We start from the raw sequence: 25697 nt of genomic DNA, 5'->3' as shown, positions 1-25697 counted from the left end.
AATCGTGATCATTATGTCACAGGAAACAAAAATGTAACAGTAAAAATACATTAAGTCAAACTGAGTCACTATTTCTGTCAAGATGAATCTCGTTAAACACACTGAGCCACTTAATTTACTGTATTTTACCTGAAAACAGTTCCTTCCTCAGATTTAGTGAAAATGAAAATAATTAAATTTACGTAATAAAATGAGCTTGTACGCCTTAATGGACATTACCAGTGGATAGAGCAACAAAAAACACATAGATTAATGCAACTAAGTGGAAACATGTAAAATTTACTTGATATATTTTGCCTGTAAACCGACGATATAATATAATTTTGTAGGCTCTGTCAATCAGACACAAACAAACACTTACATTAACATGACAGAATGCTCCTAGAACTAATCCAAAATTAAGAAAAAAAACGTAGTCAGTATATATATTGAATAGTAGCTTTTTAATAAATATAAGCAAGGGAATATTACTACAAAGTTGTTTCCGGTCTCTGAAAACGAATTTGAATGACATCAAGTGCGTCAGGAATCACACCGACACACAGTGGTCTAAAATCCATATTTAGGAGGACAAATGGAGAAAAATGACATTTAAAAAAATGAAATTAAACCCTCAAATTATTTTTCCTATATAACTGAGTAACACTGAATTGATAATCTTAATCAGCGGAGGTGGCTGCATAGCGAGATAAGAAGCCGGTAACATGCCACATTTCGCCACCCAGCAAGCGCCGCGAGTCTGCCGTTTTCCTTGTGCTGTAACTCTGTTGTAAGTGGTCGATTCCATTCACATTTGGTACCAACCGTGTCAAGTAGTTCTTTAGGTATGTAACAATGTTTGTTTGTGTTACATTTAATGTTATTATAGCATGTCAAATTAGCATGAATGGACACGGAACAAAATATAAATATAACCATTGAGTGCAGACTTTGCTAAGGTAGAGAAAAAAAACCCCTTTGGTTCGTCCAAAAATGATTTTTTTTTTTTCACTTCCTCCACTGTTTACCTCTATTTTAAATCTAGTCTTAAGGTGCGCAGATTTGTGGAAGTAATAATTTATGACCACTATGCTTTCGAGGTGCAGTAGTGCAATTTTTCTCGGTTGCAGTTATTTCAATATCTGTGAACCGAATCTGCTTCCGCAGTATAATTCAGGGAATTCAAGATAACAGCTTGTTAATTATGTACCAAATAAGCATCTCGAGTGTCCAAAAGGTGCAATAGTACCTAAAATGTTACATTCCCCCCCCCCATAAGATTTTGTCTAAATGCATCCCCCTGTAAGGGGCACTTCTGCTCATACCAACGTAAACAGAGTTTGTACACAAAACAAATGTACTAAGTGTAACTACTGTATAAAATTTCATAAAAATCTGTTAGATAGGACAAAAGTTACTAATTTTGTCTAATTGCGCCCCCCTATAAGGGGTAGTTACACTTAGACCAACGTAATGAGATCTTGTATACAAAATATACATGCTACCTGTAACTACTTTGTAAAATTTCATAAAAATCTGTTAAATAGGAGAAAAGTTACTAATTTTGTCTAATTGTGCCCCCTAAAAGGGGTAGTTCTCCTTATACCAACGTAATCAGAGCTTGTATACAAAAGATATATGTTCCTTGTAACTGTTTTGTAAAATTTCATACAAATCTATCAAATAGGAGAAAAGTTACTAATTTTGTTTAATTGCGCCCCCCTATAAGGGGTAGTTCCCCTTATACCAACGTAACGAGAGCTTGTATACAAAACATACATGCTACCTGTAACTACTGTGTAAAAATTCATAAAAATCTGTTAAATAGGAGAAAAGTTACTAATTTTGTCTAATTGCGCCCCTTATAAGGGGTAGTTCTCCTTATACGAACGTAATCAGAGCTTGTATACAAAACATATATGCTACTTGTAACTGCTTTGTAAAATTTAATAAAAATCTGTTAAATAGGAGAAAAGTTACTAATTTTGTCTAATTGCGCCCCCACTATAAGGGGTGGTTCCCCTTATACCAACACAACGAGAGCTTGTATACAAAACATATATGCTACCTGTAACTGCTGTGTAAAATTTCATAAAAATCTGTTAAATATGAGAAAAGTGACTAATTCTGTCTAATTGCGCCCCCTATAACATAATCAGAGCTTGTATACAAAACATATATGCTACTTGTAACTGCTTTGTAAAATTTCATAAAAATCTGTCAGATAGGAGAAAAGTTTCTAATTTTGTCTAAATGCGCCCCCCTGTAAGGGGTAGTTCCCCTTATACCAACGTAACGAGAGCTTGCAAACAAAACATATATGCTACCTGTAACTACTGTGTAAAATTTCATAAAAATCTGTTAGGTAGCTGAAAAGTTATTAATATGTCCCGCTAAATTTTCATTCTAGACCACTGTGCGACAGCTGAATTGCGGCGAGAGGTGACAGACTAGTAGTGAGTGATTTCATAATCAGAGTGCACAGTGTACCACAGTAATAATGCCCAAGAAAATCGAGCCTTTTTGGGAGGGGTACATAACAACCCTTTCCGATGTCAAGTACAATTACGTGAAAATCATAGGAGTCTGCAAAAAACGTGGTGTCGTTAATTCCAAGAAAGGCAACTTGTGTGTACCTAATGTGCTAAGGGCCTGTACTACGACTCTCGGATAAAGTTCTAGTTTAAACTTATCCGGCAGATGGCATATTTATCCGGAAGTTGGGTTGTAATTGCGTACCAAGTCCCCCACACTGCCGGCTGCGCAGAAGATACGACTGGACCCAAATTGAAGCGATCGCTCGCCGCCATCTTGGGGCCGTGACGATAGCGGACGGAAAGCAATGCTGATAGAACGCAATCGTAAAACAAACTAAGATTTATTACTATACAACATAAAAACAACCAAACATGAGCCTAAGAGTAACAAGGATAAAGACAAATATAAATAGTAAAACGTAATTACCTGCATTCTTGTGGTATAACATCAAATAATCAAAGATATTAATCCTGCAACTGTCAGTCAATAATCTTCGTAGTCTTTATGACTTGGGCGTATTTCTATTTACATAATTCATCATATCCGTAGGATGGGCTTCCTGAAATATATTTCAATAACCGAGTGAGAACATTAACTTAATCTTGCACATTGTGTGCATCTTGCGGTCGTGAAAATAGCGGACGAAAAGTAATGCTGATAGAACGCAACCGCAAAAGACACTAAGATTTATTACTACACTATAAAAAAAAACAACCAAATATAAGCTAAAAGAGTAACAAGGATAAAAACAAATATAAACAGTGGAACGTAATCACCTGCATTCCTGTAGTAGTCTACAACAGCAAATAATTGAAGAAACTGGAACTGTCAGTCAGTAATCGTCATCTTTGTGAACAACAAATATTAAGCTGTTATGCTAAAACTGTCAATTAAAAATTCTTGTCTTCGTGATTAGGCCTATTCATATTTACACAATTCATCAAATCTGTACCGATGGAGTTCCTGAAATATTTCATTAATCGAGTTAGGACATTAACTTAATCTTGCACACTGTGTGCATTTTGCTTAGGCCTAATAATAAATATTTCAATAAACAAGGAAATGGATCAACTGTTATTATTAAATCGAATATGTGCAAGAATGTCAAAATATTGTAACTAGGCCATATCTAGATAGTATGAAAATACTTAACCAGATTTATTTTGCACTCACCTATTGATTCATAAATAAAATTGATTTAGTATGCAGTTGTATGCAGCACAAGAGCACACGATGGTTTCACTTATAACATGATTAAAATACTATATTAACACTATATGTATAGGCCTTATATGTAGCACAATAGTAGGCCTACACTGTGATTTCACGTATATCACAGGAGAACGAATCATTTAAACTATATAAACACTATATACACACACACACACACACACACACACTATTGATTAAATTAATACGCACTTACTCCTAACACATTCAATAATACTGAATAACCTTCTATGTTATTTAAAATTAAGCGGAATTGTGATGTAAACATATTGTAGTCACATGGCTCTCTGCCCTTAAGATGGAGATGCGCGAAAGTGTTCAATTTTTGGTCAGGAACAGCGCTCATAGTGAGCCTAGGTTAAACTATAAAACGTCTTTGTTGCGTACTACGACTTTTGGTTATGTGCAATCTGGAGGCTAAACTTCCAGATTAGCAATCCGGAAGGCAGAGTAGCAGATAGGCGTTATCTGGAGGTTAGAACTCGGTGTTGAAATCAAGATGGCTGCACGTCGTATATACAGCTGGTGATTTGAAGGATCAATTTAATTCTGATACTGATTCTGATGATAAGTTCTGGAGCAGATGCTTCGTTATATCAGAACAGCAAAACGAATTAGGCTGCGTCCAAATAATTTTGAAGAGTGGGATGACGAGAAAGTTTTGAGACAGTTTCGAATAACGAAACCTACTACATGAAATCAATGATCAACTGAAACAAGACACAGATCGTAAGTACAGAGTTAATAATAAGCTACACTATTTCGGTAGGTATTACATCAATATTTTGTTTATAATAGCACTATAATAATTATTTTGAAGTAAGTAACCTGTAACACAGTAGAAGTGAGGTTAGAATGTTGCTTCATGCAGGTGTTCTGTTGCCCTTGCAAGGTATTAAGGTGATTGATATAATAATATAGGGCAACCTACAATAATAAAAGTTTCAAAATACTTTTATATAAAAAATAATAACAGTATATAATATATCAAAATCCTTTATATGGTAAACTATCATTTCTTCACAATTGCGTTACCACTTTAAGATACAAATGTATTCACATATTTGGCTTCTAGTCAAGTCATATGTACCGTAAACGAAAGAAAAATTGAGTGCCGACACCAATTTCCCAAATAAAGGTGGAAAGTTGCTGTGAAAGTGGAGTGCGGTGGAGAGGTACGGGTAGGCGGGATCGCTCTGTCGAGATAGAAGGGATAGGCGGCAGGGAAGGGCAGCACATTCATTTCATTACTGCGTTTCCTTACTAATTAAAGGGAAAAGACAAGTTTTCGTAAGATCGAGTTAGTGACAGGTTAGTATGATTTGCATATATTTACAATTGTCTAAAAAAAAAAAAGTCAAAACTACATCCAAACCTCTCTCTTCCAGGCTATCCTGTAGGGAGTCCTTGCCTTATTTTGGTAACGCTATTGTAAAGATTTACCGGTAAAGGTGTAACCAAATCTCATTGTTTATACATTTTTCCAGAAATAATGCCTTACCTCCAATGGACCAACTACTACTGGTATTGAGATTCTATGCCACTGGGAGAACATTGAGAACTGCAGGAAATTTTTGTGGGGTCCACGAAGTTACAGCAGGAACTGTTGTCAATCGAGCTAGTGCTGCACTTGCTGCTTGGTTTAATTGAAGTGATGACTTTGAATGCTTCATTGGGAGTAGTTTTATTTGCTCCAGTAATTAAGTGCAAGGCTTGTTTTTTTTTTTTTTTTTTCAAGGGATTCTGTCTCTCTTTTTGAGGCTGTTACGAATACTTCTGAATAGTATTTTAATACAGGTTTTATGTATATATTATAGGTCTTGATTAAAGTTTTCCTAGAACTATTTCATTTTGTGTCTGCTAGTTGTTTAGTCAACTCTCCGAAGATAGATTGGAATACCAATAAGGCATCACTCATGAGACAACTGTCAGGAGATAATGTGGTAGGGTGGCAAGTTCCCTTCTCCTTCCTTGCATATATCGCTCACCAGTAGGAGTAGGCCTAACATAGTTCACTAATCAGACTTAAGATATGCTTGTTATATATTATTTAACAAACTGTAACGGTTTATTGAATTTTAGACGTGACAGTTTTTCTTCATTTCCTGAAAATTTTGGAATTGGCATTTATGTTTTGCAAGGGAGCTCTTTCATTCACGCTAGGCCTAGTGATTCATGTATGCAAACATATTCATATCATTACTTTTTAAATATATTTTATTGCTTGGATCCCTCACAGTGATCTCTTAACAGGCTAAGATGATTCAAACACAAAGGTTTGATAAATACATTTTAAAAATTATGACCAGGTACTGAGCACGTGTAGGCTATTTAAAACAATAAAAATTCACTGTATCTGCAATTCAAATTTATTTTACATAAGCAAAATATGGTAAAACAACATTTTTCAAGAGGCACATTAATTGAAGCGTTGGCTGGAACAACGTTATAAGTTATATTTGGTAAAATTTACAGGAGCTGCAAAAATGTGTATGCGTATACAACTTTGTTCTTATGAGGGTAGCAAACTTTTGAGTGGACAAATTTCACGTACTGCATTGATGGACAGTTGCAAGCCAAGGAGTATAGCAAGGTAACATGACATACAACATTATTACACGGAAACACACCGAATGAAAATTTTGTAACTTACAACGTTGTTCCAGCTCACGCTTCAATTGTATTCAGGTACTCTGTGAATGTGTACTTAGAACAAGAGAGATGCACTATAGCTGCAATTAAATTTAAAATTTATTTATTTATTATGTGTGAACAAAACACGACATTTTTCAGGAGACACAATAAGCATAATCATTTATTACATCCACTCTCTCATATATGCTATGGTACATGTCATATTTACAAATTAATAATATACAGGCTAATACATAAGAGTACATAGTAACTGTAATTAAACACAACACAAATACATATGCAAATACACAAAACTTGGAAAACTGTGGCAGAGCCAACTTCAGCTATAAGCCCCATTTGTTAGAGATCTGCACAGACCATAATTCTTAGGCCCGGCCCATCTCGGCCTGATCTGAACCAGACCCGAACCCAACCAGAAACCTTAGATTAGCTTATAATTATCACCTGATTCGAACCTAATCCTGAAGACTAGCAGATAAAGCAGAGGCCAGAGACCACAGGGATCAAGAACAGCTGCAAGAGATTATTAGATGGATGGATTAGAAGGATGAGAAGAAGTAATCTCCCAGTCATCCAGGTCAAACAAATCTGGTCAACAAAATTAAACATATTTTTTGTTAAAACATAAAGAATGGGTGATTACTGTAGCATTTACTTTCTGCCACTAATTGAAGATGTCCTTGTAGATGGACCACCCATTAAAGAGGAGGAAAAAGTAATGTAAAAATCCAAATGTTACTTTTGATATTCCAAACCCCATCTCTTTCCAAACATGAGGGGATATGACTTACTTTTATTTCAAATCATTCTTTGTTATAATGTTAGCATCCAACTTTCAACTAATGTATTTTTTAAAGAAATCACTGTAATAGCACTGAAGTTCATGCATTTCTAACATCTCAAGTATAATTAAGTCAACATTAAACTTACAGTTCACAGATGGAGAAAGATTTTTCAATGTGGCTAATGCATTTCTCAGAGGCTTGCTTTTTCTTTCTTTCTTTCTTTCTTTTTTTTTTTAAGCATCCTTGGGGTGTAACTCGATCAGCTATTATCCCATTATCAGCTGAAATATTTAAGAGAGGGATATGTGCTTATATTCAGACCTTTCTGGGTTTATCCTACACTACCTACACTGAATAATCCAGTAATTTCACTTAAAACTTACTTTCATTACACTGTGTAGACACCCGTACAGTGGAAGACCTTCATCTGCTGCACCAGCTGACTCTGTGATATTTTAAGAGTGGAATTAATTCTTAAGATATTTAATTCTGGAGAAAGATGATGTTTTATCATAAATGCGTGGACACTTCAAAGTCAGCAGCTGTAACAGTATTGTATTTTCTAATGTGCTATTAATCCAAACTCATTTTTAACAATAAGAAAGTGAAGCTGCAATAAAAAAGAGAGAGAAAAAACCAAGCAAATAGTTCTATTGTAAATAGAGTGTAGTCAGTTTCTGTTTTACCTTATGAAAAGATATTTTTCAGTTTTTCTGTACACAAGAAATCATTCACAAGTTTCAAAGTGAGAATCCTCACAGTAGAATTGAAATACAACTTAACATAATGTGGCCTAATCTGATTACAAACCCATTACAGAGAAATCTCAAAATAAATTCTTCAGTTTAGTGTACTTTCTATTTTTAGGCCTACATTTAACAATTTCAAATTCCCACTCGAATCCCACATAATATTATAATACAATGATGTTTAGTTTTTATGACATCCATTTCTTGTGACCATTTCATCATTATGTACAATTTATATTTTAACATTTTTTTTTTTAACTTTTGCATCTAATTTATCTACTGCTTGCTGCAGATTTCATATAGTATGTATGTTAGTTTTATTTTCAACATGTTGGCTGAAAATGTGTTTACATGTTACAGCTATTTCAGATTGGAAAAGTAAGCATCATACGTAGAATGTGAAAGAATGCTTTGTAGTATAAATCAAATTACCTGGAGATATTGTTGGGATGTCCAGTTTCACTTCAAAAACTAAAGAATTGCACTGTGAACCTGAATGGTACTGTAAATAAAAAAGAAATAATAGTATTATAATGTAATACCGACATTAAATTAAATTTGTATAACAATTTTCAAGAATCTAATATTTTTTTTATCTCTAAAGCTCATCATCTCTTCTTCTGACTCTTAATTCCTTACACACTAACCTCATTCGTGTTATTAGCTGTACTGGTATCAGTGGAACTTGGTTTAGTTACTACTTCGGCTGTAACAAAAGTAATTAAATAAATAAATGAGTGAATGAATAAATAAAAAGAATTCAAACTTGTGTTATACAATTTCCTCTGCTTATTATTTAATAATTGTATAACTTAACATATAAGTGAACTTATGCATTGAATATGAATCAAAATCACTGAGAAATCACTCAATTGATAGGACAATTAAATCACTTACCATGGCTAAGTTTGGATTTGGTTTTGCTTCAGTTGGAAGGGCTCCAATTGTTTGTAGCCTGCATTGTCTCTCTGCAGCAGCAATTTTCTTTGTGTTCTTTTCCAAGAATTCAAATTTGCTTCTCAGCTGTTTTCAGGTCCTTGTATTTGTGCTGATGTTACTATATTCTCCCCATGCTTCATTCTATATTACTAAAAAGGAAGTAAAACTAGGTTAATTCCATATGCAACCTACAGCATTAGAAAATATACTGTATTTCTCTTTTTCCCTTATCTAAGTTTCTATACCTAAATAAGAAAAAGCTTTTAATGGATGATTGTCAGTACAATATCAAACATATGACTATACTGTACGTAGAAACTTTGGAAAAAAAACTTAATATCTGCTGTTTCTGTGTTATTTTACGAGGTGTTGAATGTGCATTACAGTGAGTGATTATAGTCGAACTGGTAGCAGCAACAGATATTGCATTTTAGTGGAAACGTCTCTCCACCTCATACTGTTCTTTTAAAAAATAATGTTAGGCCCTATCTGTGATCGAATGGTATTATAGGCCTAATACGAAATATCCGCCCATTTACTAACAGTAAAGTACGTAGGCCTAACATACTGAAATATCGGTAATTTACTAGGAACAGTGTACCTTGCTGTACTAATGTTGGTTAGAAATCCCAGGCCAAAGACATCATTCATTATTATCAGAGTCGACCTGGTTGGCGACTTGGTATAGCGCTGGCCTTCTATGCCCAAGGTTGCGGGTTCGATCCCGGGCCAGGTCGATGGCATTTAAGTGTGTTTAAATGTGACAGGCTCATGTTAGTAGATTTAAACTAGTATGTAAAAGAACTCCTGCGGGACAAAATTCCGGCACATCCGGCGACGCTGATATAACCTCTGCAGTTGCGAGCGTCGTTAAATAAATCATAACATTATTATCAGTATCAGTGAACTTTTCTTTTTAAACGAGTTATTGTGCCTTCGACCCATGATTTGAAGCCGTGAAGTACACTATTTCTAAAAAATTACCGAAATAGGCCCTATTCGCTAATAATGTAGGCTATACAACAAACTGAAAGCACACTTAATATTAATTACAATACAAAAATAATTGCCACCTACACTTCTTGTGCAGTTACACATGAATAAAACAATGATTATGGAGAAAAACGCACTTTTGCTGGAACTGGCACCCATCCTCTTTAGGCCTACTAATTAAAACCAAAATACTATCATATGGTAGGAATTATTACTATTCGAAAAGAAACATAACCTTTAAAATCTTACCTTTTGCTTCCATGTAAAGTTTCTTCATACAGTATGTGTAATTTTCTGTTCTTCACTCTGTTATTTTCTTGGCTGGAACTTCAGTATTATAATAAATAATAACAATAATGCTTACAATAAAACCTCAAAATAAATAGTACCATATAAACATGGAACTTTACATGAAATACGCGGGGAAAGGTATACCAACGCAATAAATTTCACTACATTTTCAGTAACTTCATTGCCAACGTAATAAAAATGTTACTATATCTTCCGGATAACAATCCTGCAGTTAAAATCCGCTGGTAGTACAGAACAAAATATTTAACTTCCAGATTGCTAAACTGGAGTATACGAATCTGGAGCTTTAACAGGCGATCGTAGTACAGGCCCTAAAGACTGGCAAAGCTCGGAAGGGACTAATTCCAGAGTGAAAAAAGTAAGCAAATCCACCCCCCCCCCCCCGTCACAAGTCGCCGCACCCCACGAGATGATACAAATTAATTCCATTCGAACTTTACCAATCTTATTAAGTACACAGAAGATGCCTTTCTTGGAAATAACGAAACCTCATTTATTGCAGGCTTCTTTTATTTTCACTTAACTATACTTGGCATTGGAAAGGGTCGTAATATACTCCTCCCAAAAATGCTCGATTTTCTTTAGAATTTCTACTGTCAGTCGCCGTGCACTCAATGAGATCCCTCACTACTGGTCTGTCACCTCGCGTCACAGTTCAGCTGTCGTGTGACTCCTGATCATTCAAATTCGTTATCAGAGATCGAAAACAACCCTGTAAAATCGTTTTCTATAGGGTGCTTGTTGTTATTACAATAAAAATAATTACTATCCAGTTCATGGCATGATCATTTTCAATTCTTTGACGTGTATCTAATTAATGGCACGAGTATTTTAATTCCTTGAGTAGATGACTAAAAAATCAATGGTGACTTTATCTCAGCCTATTTTTACTGTTGCGAATGATAGATGAAATGAGAGGGGAACTGGAAAGTGTTGGTGAAATGATAGAGGGAAACGAGATTGACCCGAGAAAAAAATATCAGCAACATCTGCTTTGTTCATCATATATTCCATCACTACCTGGCCGCGGATCGATCCCGGACGCCTGGATGAAAGATCAGCGCTCGAAGAGACAACTAGCCAGCCAAGTTATAGATCCATACATTTCATTTTTAAAACTATAGAATCCGGGATTGTAGGCAAGCTTCTGATAGTGTTAGCAGATTCAGTTACCAGACATCCAAATTTGTATTCCACACAACGGCTTTCTACAATTCCGTCTTATGCTTAAAATTCTTCGGGACTGCTTAGCTGAAGTAGGCTATGTGGAAGTTTTAAATTGACAATTCTAATCAAACACATTATCTATGTGGAGAAATCTATTAATGGGCTTCACCCAGTGGCGTATACTGGTTAAAGGGTTTGGGCTACCGCTGACCCTATTATTACACAAAATATATCTAACAATTACTTTAATTTTAATTACTATGGTAAAACTAATAATACAAAATTATTACATTATGTTATATTATAAACCATTTCTTTTGTAATTTCCTTGGGCTACCGCCGGTAGCCCCGGTAGCCCGCAAAATACGTCCCTGTTCACCTCTTTAATGCTCTTTGCATAAGGTTATCAGATTTTTTTTTTTCACAATTTCCAGGGACACATATTGACATATGAATTTTTTTGTTGGTTATTCAACGACGCTGATCAACTACTAGGTTATTTACCGTCGATGAGATTGGTGATAGCGAGATGGTATTTGGCGAGATGAGGCCGAGGGTTCACCATACATTACCTGGCATTCACCTTACGGTTGGGGAAAACCTCGGAAAAAACCCAACCAGGTAATCAGTCCAAGTGGGCATCAAACCGCTGCCGAGCGCAATAGACCGGCAGGCAAGCGCCTTAATAGACTGATCCACGCCGGTGGCCCATGACATATGAAAAAAAAAAAACTACTTTTAACACTTCTGTTAGTTTGCCACATTCGATGACATTTCGGAGACGAATTTTGTTCGGAGATAAAACGAAATACTCGTATTTTGAGACTGTCTGCGGGACGTTTGGTGGTAACCTTATCTTTGCACTATGTAACAACACAAACGATTTGATGGGTATAATAATGAACATTATATATGACTTATGGGTAGTGACATATTTTCATGTTGCTTCCATAGCCACTGAATGAGCTACAGCAATAGATAATCTGCGTTCACGTAATGTGATGAAAGTGTGTGTTTTTTATTTATTTATTTTTTTTTTTTTTGCACACTTACATGGAAACTGCTGTTTTCACAACACATTATTGGTTAGAAAGTTCTTCTTTGCTGTACGAATATTGCAAAAACATTGTTACGATCACTTTTCTGTACGAATACCGCAAATTTGTCATAGTATGACGAAACCACTGCCTGCTGGATCGCATCTTATGCTGTGTAACTGCCTGCTCACTTCTCTTTCTTAGCATTGAGTTTCGCGTGGACCATTATTGTCCAGTTTCGACGCTAGAGCGCAGCAAGTAACTGCCGTTGGTTTGGCTGTGCTAAGTGTGAAGAGTGAATTATAATTTTTAATTTGAAGTCTTAGAAGTAATTACAGTGTATGTAAGTAATTGTTTATTAATTATATGAGTTTTTCTTTAAAATATATTGCAAGTAAAAAATACTCGAGTTAAAATACATTTAATTTAATATTGTTTTCTAAACAAGATTTTTGTATGGCAGATATAAAACTTGGTTTCCTAAACATAACAATATTAATTACAATATGTTTACAATGGTGTAAGTTTTTCCTATTAAGATCTTAATAAATTAATCTAATTTCTTGTAATTTTAAGTGTAACATATTATCTCATCCATGATATTACAGCAACATGAAGTGGAAAGGATCAGAACACATCTCTGAAGACATATTGAATTATAACAATATTTTCAAAGGTATGCGATAAATTATCTGTTTGCAGTATTTTGCTCAGCTTTCATTTTCGGGGAGGGGAGGATTTTTTTTTTAAAGAGCGCAAAATTTATCACACTTCGAATGGGCCTTTTTATATACGAGGAAGTTACTTTCTGGCAATACTGAACTTAATACAGCAGTAGGCCTAGTGTCTGCATAACATTTTCGTGGACTGAAAAAACTGCTATTTTACAAGCAGGAAATTACCACACTGTCGTAAATTCCAACAGTGGTTTCCAATAATCTCCTAGCTCGGTTGCCGAATACATATATTTCTTCGTAAATATGTTTAAACTTGTTTAAATATTTTATATCAGTTTCAAACATTATTTTTATTATGTTAATTGATTGTAATAATAATTTCAGTTAACTCCTAAAGCAAGTATAGGCCTACAAACTATACAAACCCCTTAATTAGAACTTGTGTTTGAATGTAGTATCGCTTAGAAAAATAAATTAAGTTTTAAATTCAGTATTAATATTATTACATATTAAGACTGCGGAAGGATCCAGACACCCTGGGCCATCGTTTCCCTAAGCCCTTGTCTCTTCTGGTGCTTAAGGACGTCGTAATAATAGTTATTTTAGGGTACTTTGCATATACTGACAATGTTAATAGGGGTTACAGTGACTGTATGTATCGTTGCTTACGAGATTATACAAGCTGGCGCATAGCACGATCGAGAGTAGGTCTCTGTGAGTCATGACAATTTCTGCCGCTAGGTTCGCCTCTCTGCCCTATGAAATGATGAATAGTACCATTACAAAGCATTGTGCATCGTGAAAATAGTTCGATTAATTGTGCATTACTCATTGAGTACGAATATTACAAATATGCCAAGCATATTACAGTGTTATTTGAAGTTTGTTCAGCTAAGTTATATTCGAAAATTGTCTGTGTTTTGCTATGTGAAGAACTCTGTACCAACAGGTCGTATCTTTATAGGTTAAGGTAAATGTCAAAGTTCTCTCACATAACAAGCAATACTATGTTAAAAGTGGCGAATTGCATTTTCCGACTCTCGAATGATGTGACCCGAAATGTAAAATAATTTCATGCATTGTTTCACTTAACAAGCATTACTGATATAGGCCTAATGAAAATGTGAACGACGTGATGTAAACATTGAAGATAATGTTGTTACTGTTTTCCCTTTCTCTTTTAGAAAATACCGACAAAAGTAATGAATTATCTTCATGCCGTACTTGTTAGGTAATTAATGTGTATTTGTCTGTATTTTAGACCTGTGTATTGTTACGTAATTATCAGTGAATTAGGTTAGAGAACTTAACAAGGTTAGTATGAGATTAGGTAATGCACCTCAAACTGGTAACTAATAATGGCTGCTGCGAAATAGGCTGAGGTGGTTATCGTGTGAATCAAATTATATCTAGAATATCTAGTTTTATTATATACGGATACGTAAAGTTTTTTTTTTTTTGTTTGTTTTAGCATGTGTTTGTAATTTTGTGAGGTTATGTCTAGCCTAATTTATTTTTATTCTTGTATTATTACCAATACATTAATTTATTTTATATTCATTTCAGGTGTTACGGAGGTGTTACATCTATGGTGGCAACTCTACTTATGTTAGGATATGAAGTAACAGTATATATTCAACTTCATCATTTGCTAAACATTAAAGAAAACTGTATGTCTTCGACTCATTCCATCATCATTTCTTCTTATGTATGTGAACCACGTTCATTCTAAAAGTGCTACATTAAATGAACACTATAGATAACGTGATGGAACAATTTACAAGTTACTGTTAAAGTGCTCAACATTTTCAAGTGGTGCTATACCCATTGTTTCAAAATGTACATACATATTTTTATATTTCTATAAGAGGTGTCATAAATTATTTCAGCATATTTGTAAATTCTTCAAAATTAATTCTTCTAATTAATACCATAAAGTAATGAAATAATATAGGCCTAGCCTAGGCCTATATGTGATTTTATACTACCGGTATTGATGTTGATCTTGGTAAATTAATCCAATTTCACAGTGTTGTCTTTTGTACTGTGGTTCATAACAATTATAACAGTATGTACGTGGAAATGTTTTTAAAATAATAAATTCTAGCTCATGATTTTAAGTGGTCGTTTCAATGGGAGGTTATATTGGAAAGATGATCACAAATGGATAATTTACTGCAAGATACAAGAACTGAATATAAGTGAGTGTTCCGTTGAAAGTGAAAGTGAAAATTTCGTTTTACAAGAGCTAAGTAGGCGTAATATTTATTTTAGAAATTATTTGAAAGCTACAGAATATAAAGAATAGACCTGTAACCATAGAAATCAATTGCGAATGGTGAGTGGCCAGGTTTCATTAATAATTGAAAGGAAGTAAAAATTATTTTCTTCTTATCATCCTGTTTTCAATATTTAAATTTAAGCACCTTTCTCTTCCTTGTTATTTCGTGAGAGATTACTTCATACTATCACATAAGCTAAATTTTTTTCTGTACAGATAATAAAAATTACATACATAAGTAGGCTACTTGAATACTGACGATACAAACTTCATATACATACCTCACCAGGTATATTCAAGAAGACATCTAATGTACTGTAACCAGCACATGATTAAAATACTGATCAAATGTCCAACAGTTTCTTATTGCACTCTTCACTTCAAAAGTTTGGCACATAGTTAATGAAAATCTTGATCAGGAAATCATTCATAAAAAAGTTAAATGTACACGTTTAAAACTTTCCTATAACATAGGGCATCCTCATTGTTACTTTTAAGTTTTAGGAATGTGCGCTTATAACTGTATCACAATCTGAAATAATCATAATATTTATAACACGATAGTAGATAGTCAGTGGCTTCACAAGTTTTCCCAAAAGAAAGAGGGACATTTCCTCATCTTTACATGTGTCGCACTTCAGTTCTTGCGAAAATCTTGGCTTCAGAAAAGAATACTACAGCGTTTACTATTACTATGCTCAATAGATTAATCAGTAGGCCTATAGAAATGTTTTCACCACTGCAAGAAAAAATCGCGTATTAATTATACTTCTCAATTATTGTGACGTTCGTATTTTTTTTAAAAGAGAGGGAAAAGTTATGCCTTCTTGCAAATGCTTAATTATGAATTCAAGGAAATTAAAGATAATGCAGTACCTTAATTAGTGGCAATATCTTATTTAATAACAATATTAATAATATTAGGTGAAAAGGGTAGGCTATAGTGCATATATGTAAGATGTCAAGTTAATTTATTTCCGGAAATGTTTGGTGTATGAACTGAAGTACAGAGCAGACAGTTCCTCAGTTTATACGTAATATGTTTTAATATCAAGAATGACAGCCTTTTATTGTAATATAATTGAGGAGTAGAAGTTTGCAAATTACGTCTATTGTCCATAAAATATTGTACGAAGCATTTAATAAGCAATGGTGAGTCCTTTAAATGTCCCAAATGTCAATGTCTTTTAAGTGTTCTGCTATGAATATATAGGGCAGAACAGCGCTCCGAGCGGCGGAATTGGCATTACGAGGGAACCACTTCAGACTCGTTTTTCAAGCTCTATGCGCCAGCTTGTATAATCTCGTAAGCAACGGTATGTATACAGTGTGGCCATTGCAGTTGGACACGCCCACCCGCCGCCATTAAGATTCCAAACACACTGAAGGCTCTTATGGAGCTAAGAAGATAATCGTAATCTAATACTCATGTATTCACACTCAACGTCTTTAAATAAGATCTGAAGTATATAAAAACAAAAATACTACCTGTCTTACTTGCTTCCTGTATGTTGTCGTGGAATAATATAGGTCTAAACTGCAAAGTAAGGTTAGGTTAACTGCTATGGGATATCAGATGTTTTATTATATTTATTGCATCAAAACTACATCTTGTAGGATTGTATATTTTCCCAAGCTAAGATCACTGTTGAACAATAATACCATATAATCACAGTAAAAAAATCCTACATAACATTTTAAAGTCATCAATCGCTATTAAATACAAATAAATAACCAGGTTAGCAGAATGGCTAGGTAGGCCTAAAAACAAACTCATAAATTTGCAGAAACTAAACAATAATATTCTAAATGCTGTGTATCTGCATAGCAACAGACATATTACCATCACTCTCTTTTCTACTTAAGCAGTTAATTTTTCTTTTATCGTAATATAATGCCAGTAAGTTACTTAATGTTATCACGTGAGACTCTCACAGTGAGATGGCATAACAGTGAAAAAAGTGCTATGATCGCATTGTGACACTAATTATTATTGAAAAACGGACCTTTTTCTGTTGGCAGACCGTTGATTAAATTTGAACTAATTGTTGCCAATGTTATTGATATCCTTTTCATTGCGCGTTTAAGTTTATGTACTCTTTTAAAGAGTTATGAATAAAATTTAAACAACACAAAAAAAATTAACAGTGATAGCTTAAAAACTGCCCCCTCAAATCTGCCGTCCTAGGCAGTTGTCTAGTCTGCCTAGGCCTAAATTCGCCCCTGACCTAACCTGTCACCAAAAGTCGCGAGTAATTGGATGACACGTCCTTCACAATAGCCGAAAGTTTTAAGCCATAAATCACTAGGGTCTGTTAAACACGAATGAACAACTATGTCAGCAGAATTGTTATGTGGGTCTAAACAAACAATTTGCAGGAATTGAACAATAATATTCCAAATGCTGTGCATAGCAACAACTTACTACTCTCTCTTCTGCTTAGGCCTACGCATACCAGCTATTTTAAGCCTAAGACTGAAAACCTAGGGACAATTTATTGTCATATTATTATGACAGGGAGAAAACGAATTGTTTTAACATTCTGCATCTTATGTAGGAAAAATGTTTTCAAGTCATGTTAAGATATTTTACAATAGCTTAATATTTACTAAAAGTTTGTTCTGATTTACAGAAAAATTTGAGTTAAATGATTACAATAAATAAATAAAAAAAAAACAAGCAGTTCTCTCTGAAGCACTTAATACCGGTACTTGTAAATTCAACACTATCAGTTCTGTAATGAATGATATTTGAGACAACAATGTTTAAACATACTTCACAAGTTTTTATAGTCTTCATAATACCAGAGATTATAATATATCCACAAATATTATATAATGAACTCAATTCACTGTAACTCTGTTTGAAAGCCCGCGGTCTCTTTCAATATCTCAATTGCTCATCACGCACAGTATTACCCTTCTCTTGTAAAACATCTCGGAAACCACTTAAAAATCCTCTGTCATCCTCATCATAACTACCCTGTGATACATCATTAAGAAACTGTGATAACACATATTAGTCTTATTAAAATATTCTCAAACTGGGACGCATTAGGAGTAACTTGTTTTGATCTCACTACCGGCACACTAAACAAATTTTCCAATCTTGTGTGGAACTTGATGTCAGTATCCTCCATCCTAATATAATTTCTGATTTTTATCCGGACGACTGCTTACATGTTTAATTACTTAAAGGAAATAATAAAAATCAGTTATCATGCTAGCAACTGATGTAAGTTTTCATCTTTTGCATTGTAGCACAAATATTACGTGGATTACGGTAAGAATACTTAGGCCTATATCTATATGTTAAAGAAATGTAATTATTATCTTACCTTGAAGGAATATCCATAAAATCTGGTGAAAATCAGACGTAGTTCTATATTTTTTCACGTCTTGAAGATGAATAACATGGGTTCCAACTATTTGTTTGGAATCTTAATGGCGGCATTGTACCACGTGACCGTAACATCCAATCAGAAACGATACGTCCAATGGCCACACTGTATTCATACCACCGCCGTCTGGATACCTTCGCCTAGCGTCTCGTTGTTAACTGCCTGCTCTATGCTGCCGATTTTGCGTATCATAGATGGCAGCAGATAACACACCCTTCACGCAATCACGTACAGTACAAGAGTTGTATGAATTATCCGGTAACACATAAAAATGTCAACTTTTTTGTTTTCAATATTATTTTTATGAGCATGCAAGAAAATTAAATTTTAACTAACACACATCCTGTTGGCATAATTCACAGTTTCAGGACCTTCCTAGACAGCGGTTTACTGTAGCACACATATCGGAACACATTTTCTGTTTCTTTTTTTCCGATATTTGATAACAATGGTCTAACAAATTTCACAATAAGTATTTCGCTAACCATCTTTTGATGACCTGAGACACTACACTTCAGTAAATCACACTGAGAAAGGGGTGAAATCAAGTATTTATGCATTGTTTTCAGTATGTGGCTCGATTTCTTACAGTATGGCACAGCAGGTTCAACAAATTCTTGCACATGTTTTATTAGCCCTACAAAGGACTGTTTAGGATAGCGAAGGCCTCCTCTATCTTGATTATGGATTAGTTCCATGAGTGGTGTTGATTAATTTGACATTGAAATGTTGCTAACACATATGTCACAACTTAATCTTTCATCCACCACACGAATCAAATATCCACAAACCAATGCTTGAGTGGCTGTTTGCAGGTTTATGAAAACCGTAATTTCAGGCTCTCGAATTCTATCGAGAAGGACAGTTACGTAATCTGGAAAAATATTTTCATCAACAGATTCAGCACTGGAGCTCATGCTTGGCAAGCTTTCGCCACAGTAATTTTGATTTCTGCTAGCAACGTTGGCACTTTTAGAAGAAATCATGATGCCAGATTTTAGCATTCTTTTTATGGCACATGCTGCTGTACGTGCATCTGTAATGTCATTAGATCCACCTCCCATTCTGACTGCGCTAAATACAGCCTCCACGGGATCTCCGGAAAATCTCCTAGTAAGGACTTAAAAGAACCCGTTTTGCAGCAGGAAAGTCACACACTCTACTGTATATTTCACTGTAAACAAGAGCGCTTCTACCTCATCATTGGTTAAGCCCTTCATTTTCGCACGCTTTGATTCAGTTTGAATTTTCATAATATATTCACTGAAATCTTCGTTTAGCCATTGTAGCCTTTCATCAGCTACGGAATAGAAATGCATGCGGTCTTCATTATTTTGTCTAAGATGCTGAGTTCTGTCGCTGATATCATGAAACGTAAAAAATCTGTAAATTGACTTCATAAATTGGATTGTTGAATCTGCTTCTGAAAAATCGATCTTACAGTTTAACTGGGACTGACTGTTCTTTATGAATTCTATTGTGGCCGTTACATCTGGAGAGAATATCTGAACAGCGGACAGGACATTCATCTTTTCCAAGTTGGTGGGTTCAACATGTTTTTTTGTTAAATAGCGAACTGGCTTCACAGTCAGATCTCTCTGTAATCGATAAATTTCCTTTAGATATTTAGAACTAATTACACCATTGCCGTCTGTGAGTTCTCTATCCAGAAACTGAGACCTGATATTCTTAAGTACATGGCAATAATCAAAACTGAAGTAAAGTTTACGATTATGATCGCATGGATGAGGGACACACGTCTTCAGTTCTCCGCCTCCATATTGCTTAAACATAGAAACATTAGTCCTGTGATTATCTGTCACTATCCTAAGTACATAGAAACCACAGTCTTCTACAGCATTGATCACTTGCTTAACTAAAAGGTGAAGGTCGGAGCCCTGCAGACCTCTAACTAGGAAATAAGCCGCGGGAATAGTGTACTTTGTAGACAAACCGTTTACCACAAAACAGAGTAGCTTGTTTGCTAACATAGGATATTTCCCTATGCTTGCGTCATACACCCCGTCAGCATTGACTGCTCCAATGAATTTATCAATTTTCCTGTCATAGATAAGGTGTTCCTTTATTGCCATTTCATCAACGATAACTGAGACAATTTTCTCTATTGGTTGCAGGTTCTCACACTCAGCTTTAAGCCTGTCCTTTACCAACTGTGAAATTCCCACATCACAGTCAATATGACCCATGTACCTGTCTAGAGTACTTCGTGAAGGAGCTGAAATAAATCCTGAAGTTCTACCATGCTCATAACCTTTAGGGGATGCTATTCTCCACGCAACACAGTATCGAATAGATTGTTCTGACCACTCCGGTTTTTTCCTTTCGAAATTGTTAATTTGGTCCAATAGGTACACAGCTTTCTGATTCTTTTCGTTTGCAGCCTCTTTTATCATATTGATTTTCTTTATTTCTGGACACTCGTCGAGCTTCTTCTGCGCATTTTCAAGTTCAGATTTTACGTCCGCCAATTGTTTTTGCAGTCTCTGTATTCTGGATCGAAGCCTGCTATTTATTATCTTCTGGTAAAAATTATTTCTTGTCGGAAAATCAACTTGAATTCCGATGCCACTCTCTACGTGCCTTTCATTTCCACTATTTTCTATTGATGGACCCACTTCATTGTTGATTATTTGTCCTTCTTCTCTATGTATCCTTTCTCGTATTTTCCGAGGAGTTTTCTTGCTTTTCTGAACATAGCTTGGATAATCAAGAAATATAGTTGGTACAACACCAGTCTTTAAAATCTTTCTTTTACAATTTTCCCTATAGTCTTCTTCTTGGAAATGAAGGCTATAAACACGTGCATAATCGGATGGAATCCACTTACTTCCTTTGGTATCACCTTGTCTTCTTATAACAGTTAGCCATCTTTCTCGAAGTTCTTCGGCCGAAGGAATTTCATGAAATCTTATTCCTACCGAACTAGATTTTCCCTGTTTGGAGTTACAAAAAGGCACACAACAATTAACCATTTTCAATTATTACTACGTTTGCGACTATGTAAATCTGTGCTCAAACACCGACATGTATAGATACACACTGCTATACACCACACCATTGTACTGATACGTGTGCGTTGGGTGGCGCCAATAGCGGAGAATTATGTCAATACATGTGTACGGCGGGTTCCATGTTAAACTATAGCATAGAGCAGGCAGTTAGCAACGAGACGCTAGGCGAAGGTATCCAGACGGCGGTGATTCATACAGTCACTGTCAACGAGATAGAAAGAGAAGACTATAGAGTGGCCATGTTGTCCTGTACAGCGCTCTTTGCGGTGCCACCGCGAAACACGGTAGATCTGAGCTAAGCGCCCACCTTTGTAAAAATTCGTCTGCTTACAATGTTGTTTAACGGAGGTAAGGAGTACAAAAAAAAACGAAGAAAAAACATGCCTGTTGTGTGTGCTGCATATAACTGCAATGTTAAAAGGAAAAAGACAACTGATATATCATATTTCATGTAAATTTTATGAAGTTAAGTCCATAGTTTTGTTAATTAGCAGCATTTTTTTTCATGCATAAATGTGTAACAACGCCCGGCATAAACAAAATAAATGGTTCACTGGTAATGTACTTAAACTAAATACGGATAAAACCAATACAATTCCGTTTCAGACCCAGTGAAAAACAAATAGCAATACAATATTAAAACTGTATTTCGTCACCGGCATCCTTTATTTCTGCTCCTTCTGTCCTTACTGCTTATACAAGAAGACGATGAGCTGTAGCTTATAAGTAGGCCTATTTCGAAGACAAACGATTAATCAAATAAATGGTTCACTAGTAATAAAGTTAAACTAAATACGGATAAAACCGCTACAATTCCGTTTCAAACCTAGTAATAGCAATCAAATATTAAAATTGTATTTCGACACTCGCATCCAAAATAACGCAAAACTCTGGGGTAGGTCGTATTGTTGTTAGTATTTTGACTGGAAGGACATGAAAGAACATAATTGAGCACCCACGTGCAATAATGGGGTAAGTATGAATATATTTCGTAACTGCTTACCCCATTATTGTACGTGGGTGCTCAATTATACACTAATAATTATCTGTGGTGCCACAGCCCTTGAAAGGCTCAGACAGACCAGCCGGCTGTTGGCCTCACGTTCACATTTCGATACTTTACTGTAACAAAAAAACTGAAAGCGTGTTTTGTCATGTTTCACCCACGTTACAAGCTTGGAGGTAAAGGTTGTTTACTACATATAGGGCCTACTTTCATTCTATATCTTATGGTATGGTAAATAGTTTTGCAACGTTTAGAGACTGGGAAAACAATTTAATAAAATCATCCGAATCATACTCGTTCATTTTATAGGCAATCTTGCAGGTTGCATTTAAAAGAACTAGGAATATTAGCATTTTCTTCAGTATATTTGCTAGGACTTCTTGTCATACTACATGACAATTTTGCTTAGGTTATTCTTATAAGCATCCCTTCTAGGAATAGCTCAAGTGTTTTAAATTTAGCGTACATAAATTTAGATTAAGTTCCTGGCACGTATTTGACGAAATACTAGGTTTTTCCACTTCAGTTTAACTGATTTATGCAAACGAAATTAAGACAGCTGACGATTCTAATGTCAGTTATCACCATGCCCACTTTGTTTTGGACGCATAAGTTCATTACCGACGGTCGTTCAATTTTCTTCAAACATGGCGGCGCAATGACCACTCTATATCTTTCTCTTTCTAACTCGTTGGTCACTGTAATAGGGGTGGACACTCCCTGCCACCTAGCGGCAAAATAACTTTTTCATTACTCGCACCACGGCCAACTTGATGATCGCTTCGCTTCTCCTTTACCGGCCTTGACAATTCATTTTGATCCCTGTGTTAAATCTGTAATCGAGAAAATATGAAATTCCCGCTAGATGGCACTGACTCCCAAGGTTCACTGAGGAGTGTGTATGGTTTCTTGTACGATTATAATTAGTAATATTGCGCTTATTTGTACTGGTAATTTAGTTTATTGTGATATGATTCAAAATGACGTATTGTTGTGTACAATTGTGTACTTCGAATAGAAAAAAAACAAGAGTGGAGGAGCAATATCATTCCACGAATTTCCGAGTGACAGGGAATTATGATTATATTTCGTGACCAGAATATTGTACGAAATGGAAATATAAAAATTGGAGTTGTATCCTTCGAAGAAGTGGAAAAATTCAAATATTTTATTTTATTTTAGTAGGTTATTTCACGACGCTTTATCAACATCTTAGGCAATTTAGGGTCTGAATGAGATGAAGGTGATAATGCCGGTGAAATGAGTCCGAGGTCCAACACCGAAAGTTTTCCAGCATTTGCTCATATTGAGTTGAGGGAAAAATTCGGATAAAGCCTCAACCAGGTAACTTGTCCCGACCGGGAATCGAACCCGGGCCACCTGGTTTCGCGGCTAGACGCGCTAACCGTTACTTCACAGGTGTGGACAAAAGTTCAAATACGAGGAGCATCCAGAAAGTAAGTTTCCCGATTTTCCCCCCTTGAATATAAACGTGTCAATTGCGCATGCGCAACAGATCTATGACGTATCAATCATATGCCAGCCGGACAGGTCCCGCCTGGTGTCAGTAGCGTGGCAGCAGTGGTCCGAAATGGAAGCTCTTATTCCTTCTCCCGCCGCCTGCGAGGTTCGGTCGGTGATAAAGTTCTTTAATGCACAAAGCATTGCGCCAATTGAAATTCATCGGCAGCTCTGTCAGGTGTATGGGCGGAATTTCATGAGTAAGCAGATGGTGCGTCGCTGGTGTAGGCAGTTTTCCGAAGGTCGTCAAAGTGTCCATGATGAAGAGCGCAGTGGGCGACCGTCCCTCATCAATGATGATCGTGTTGAGCTGGTGCGGCAGTGCATCGTGGAGAACCGTCGCTTCACGATTACGGAGCTGAGCAGCCATTTTCCGCAGATATCGCGATCCTTGTTGCATGACATTGTCACTAAGCACCTGCTGTTAAAAAAAGTGTGTGCCAGGTGGGTGCCGAAAACCTGACATCCGAACACAAAATGCAACGTTTAGGAGCAGCACTGACATTTCTGCAAAGGTATCACGATGACGGCGACGAGTTCCTCGACAGGATCGTCACAGGCGATGAGACTTGGATTTCGCACTTCACCCCGGAAACCAAGCAGCAGTCAATGCATTGGCGGCATAGTGGATCTCCGGTCAGGACGAAATTCAAACAGACGCTGTCGGTACGGAAAGTGATGTGCACGGTGTTCTGAGACAGGAAGGGCATTCTGCTCATTGACTTCCTTCCAAGTGGTGAAACAGTGAGCGCTGACACTGAGAAAATTGCGACGTGCCATCAAAACAAGAGGCGTGGAATGCTTACTGCAGGTATTGTGCTCCTCCATGTCAATGCTCGTTCACATATGGCTCGGCGCACAGCAGCTGTTTTGACGGAATTTGGCTGGGAGTTGTTTGATCATCCACCCTACAGTCCTGATCTTGCTCCCAGCGATTTTCACGTTTTCTTGCACCTAAAGAAATTCCTGTCCTCCGGTGAGCGTTTTGGCAACGACGAAGAGCTGAAGACGTCTGTCACACTCTGGTTCCATTCAGAGGCGGCAGAGTTCTACGACAGAGAGATACAAAAATTGATACCACGATACGACAAGTGTCTCAATTCTGATGGTGGCTATGTTGAAAAATAGCTAAAACATTGCTGTACCTGTTGCCAATAAATGTTTTGCTGAAAGTGTGTGTTCTTTAAAAGAAATAGGGAAACTTACTTTCTGGATGCGCCTCGTATCTTGGAGCAACAGTAACAAATATAAATGACATTCGGGAGAAAATTAAACGCAGAATAAATATGAGAAATACCTCTTAATATTCGGTTGAGAAGCTTTTATCATCTAGTCTGCTGTCAAGAAATCGGAAAGTTAGAATTTATAAAAACAGTTATATTACCGATTGTTCTG

The 25697-nt window shown here is 35.9% G+C and overlaps 3 long non-coding RNA genes across 3 annotated transcripts; 1 reads left to right on the top strand and 2 right to left on the bottom strand.

Annotated features, from left to right (window-relative positions):
• Positions 1–2122: 2122 nt before the first annotated feature.
• LOC138700104 (uncharacterized) lies at positions 2123–3433 on the bottom strand. The gene is made up of 3 exons (XR_011332202.1): positions 3294–3433; positions 2944–3076; positions 2123–2824 (listed from the first exon to the last, which is right to left on the bottom strand). It is a non-coding gene; the product is annotated as an uncharacterized lncRNA (long non-coding RNA).
• A 643-nt stretch (positions 3434–4076) lies between these two features.
• LOC138700103 (uncharacterized) lies at positions 4077–6109 on the top strand. The gene is made up of 2 exons (XR_011332201.1): positions 4077–4476; positions 5235–6109. It is a non-coding gene; the product is annotated as an uncharacterized lncRNA (long non-coding RNA).
• Positions 6110–6593: 484 nt separating this feature from the next.
• Positions 6594–9030, bottom strand: LOC138700102 (uncharacterized). The gene is made up of 6 exons (XR_011332200.1): positions 8834–9030; positions 8584–8642; positions 8369–8438; positions 7571–7632; positions 7333–7468; positions 6594–6915 (listed from the first exon to the last, which is right to left on the bottom strand). It is a non-coding gene; the product is annotated as an uncharacterized lncRNA (long non-coding RNA).
• Positions 9031–25697: the final 16667 nt, after the last annotated feature.

This window comes from Periplaneta americana, chromosome 5, assembly GCF_040183065.1.
Source record: "Periplaneta americana isolate PAMFEO1 chromosome 5, P.americana_PAMFEO1_priV1, whole genome shotgun sequence".
Classification (NCBI taxonomy): domain Eukaryota; kingdom Metazoa; phylum Arthropoda; class Insecta; order Blattodea; family Blattidae; genus Periplaneta; species Periplaneta americana.
This window is presented reverse-complemented; position numbering and strand designations above follow the sequence as displayed.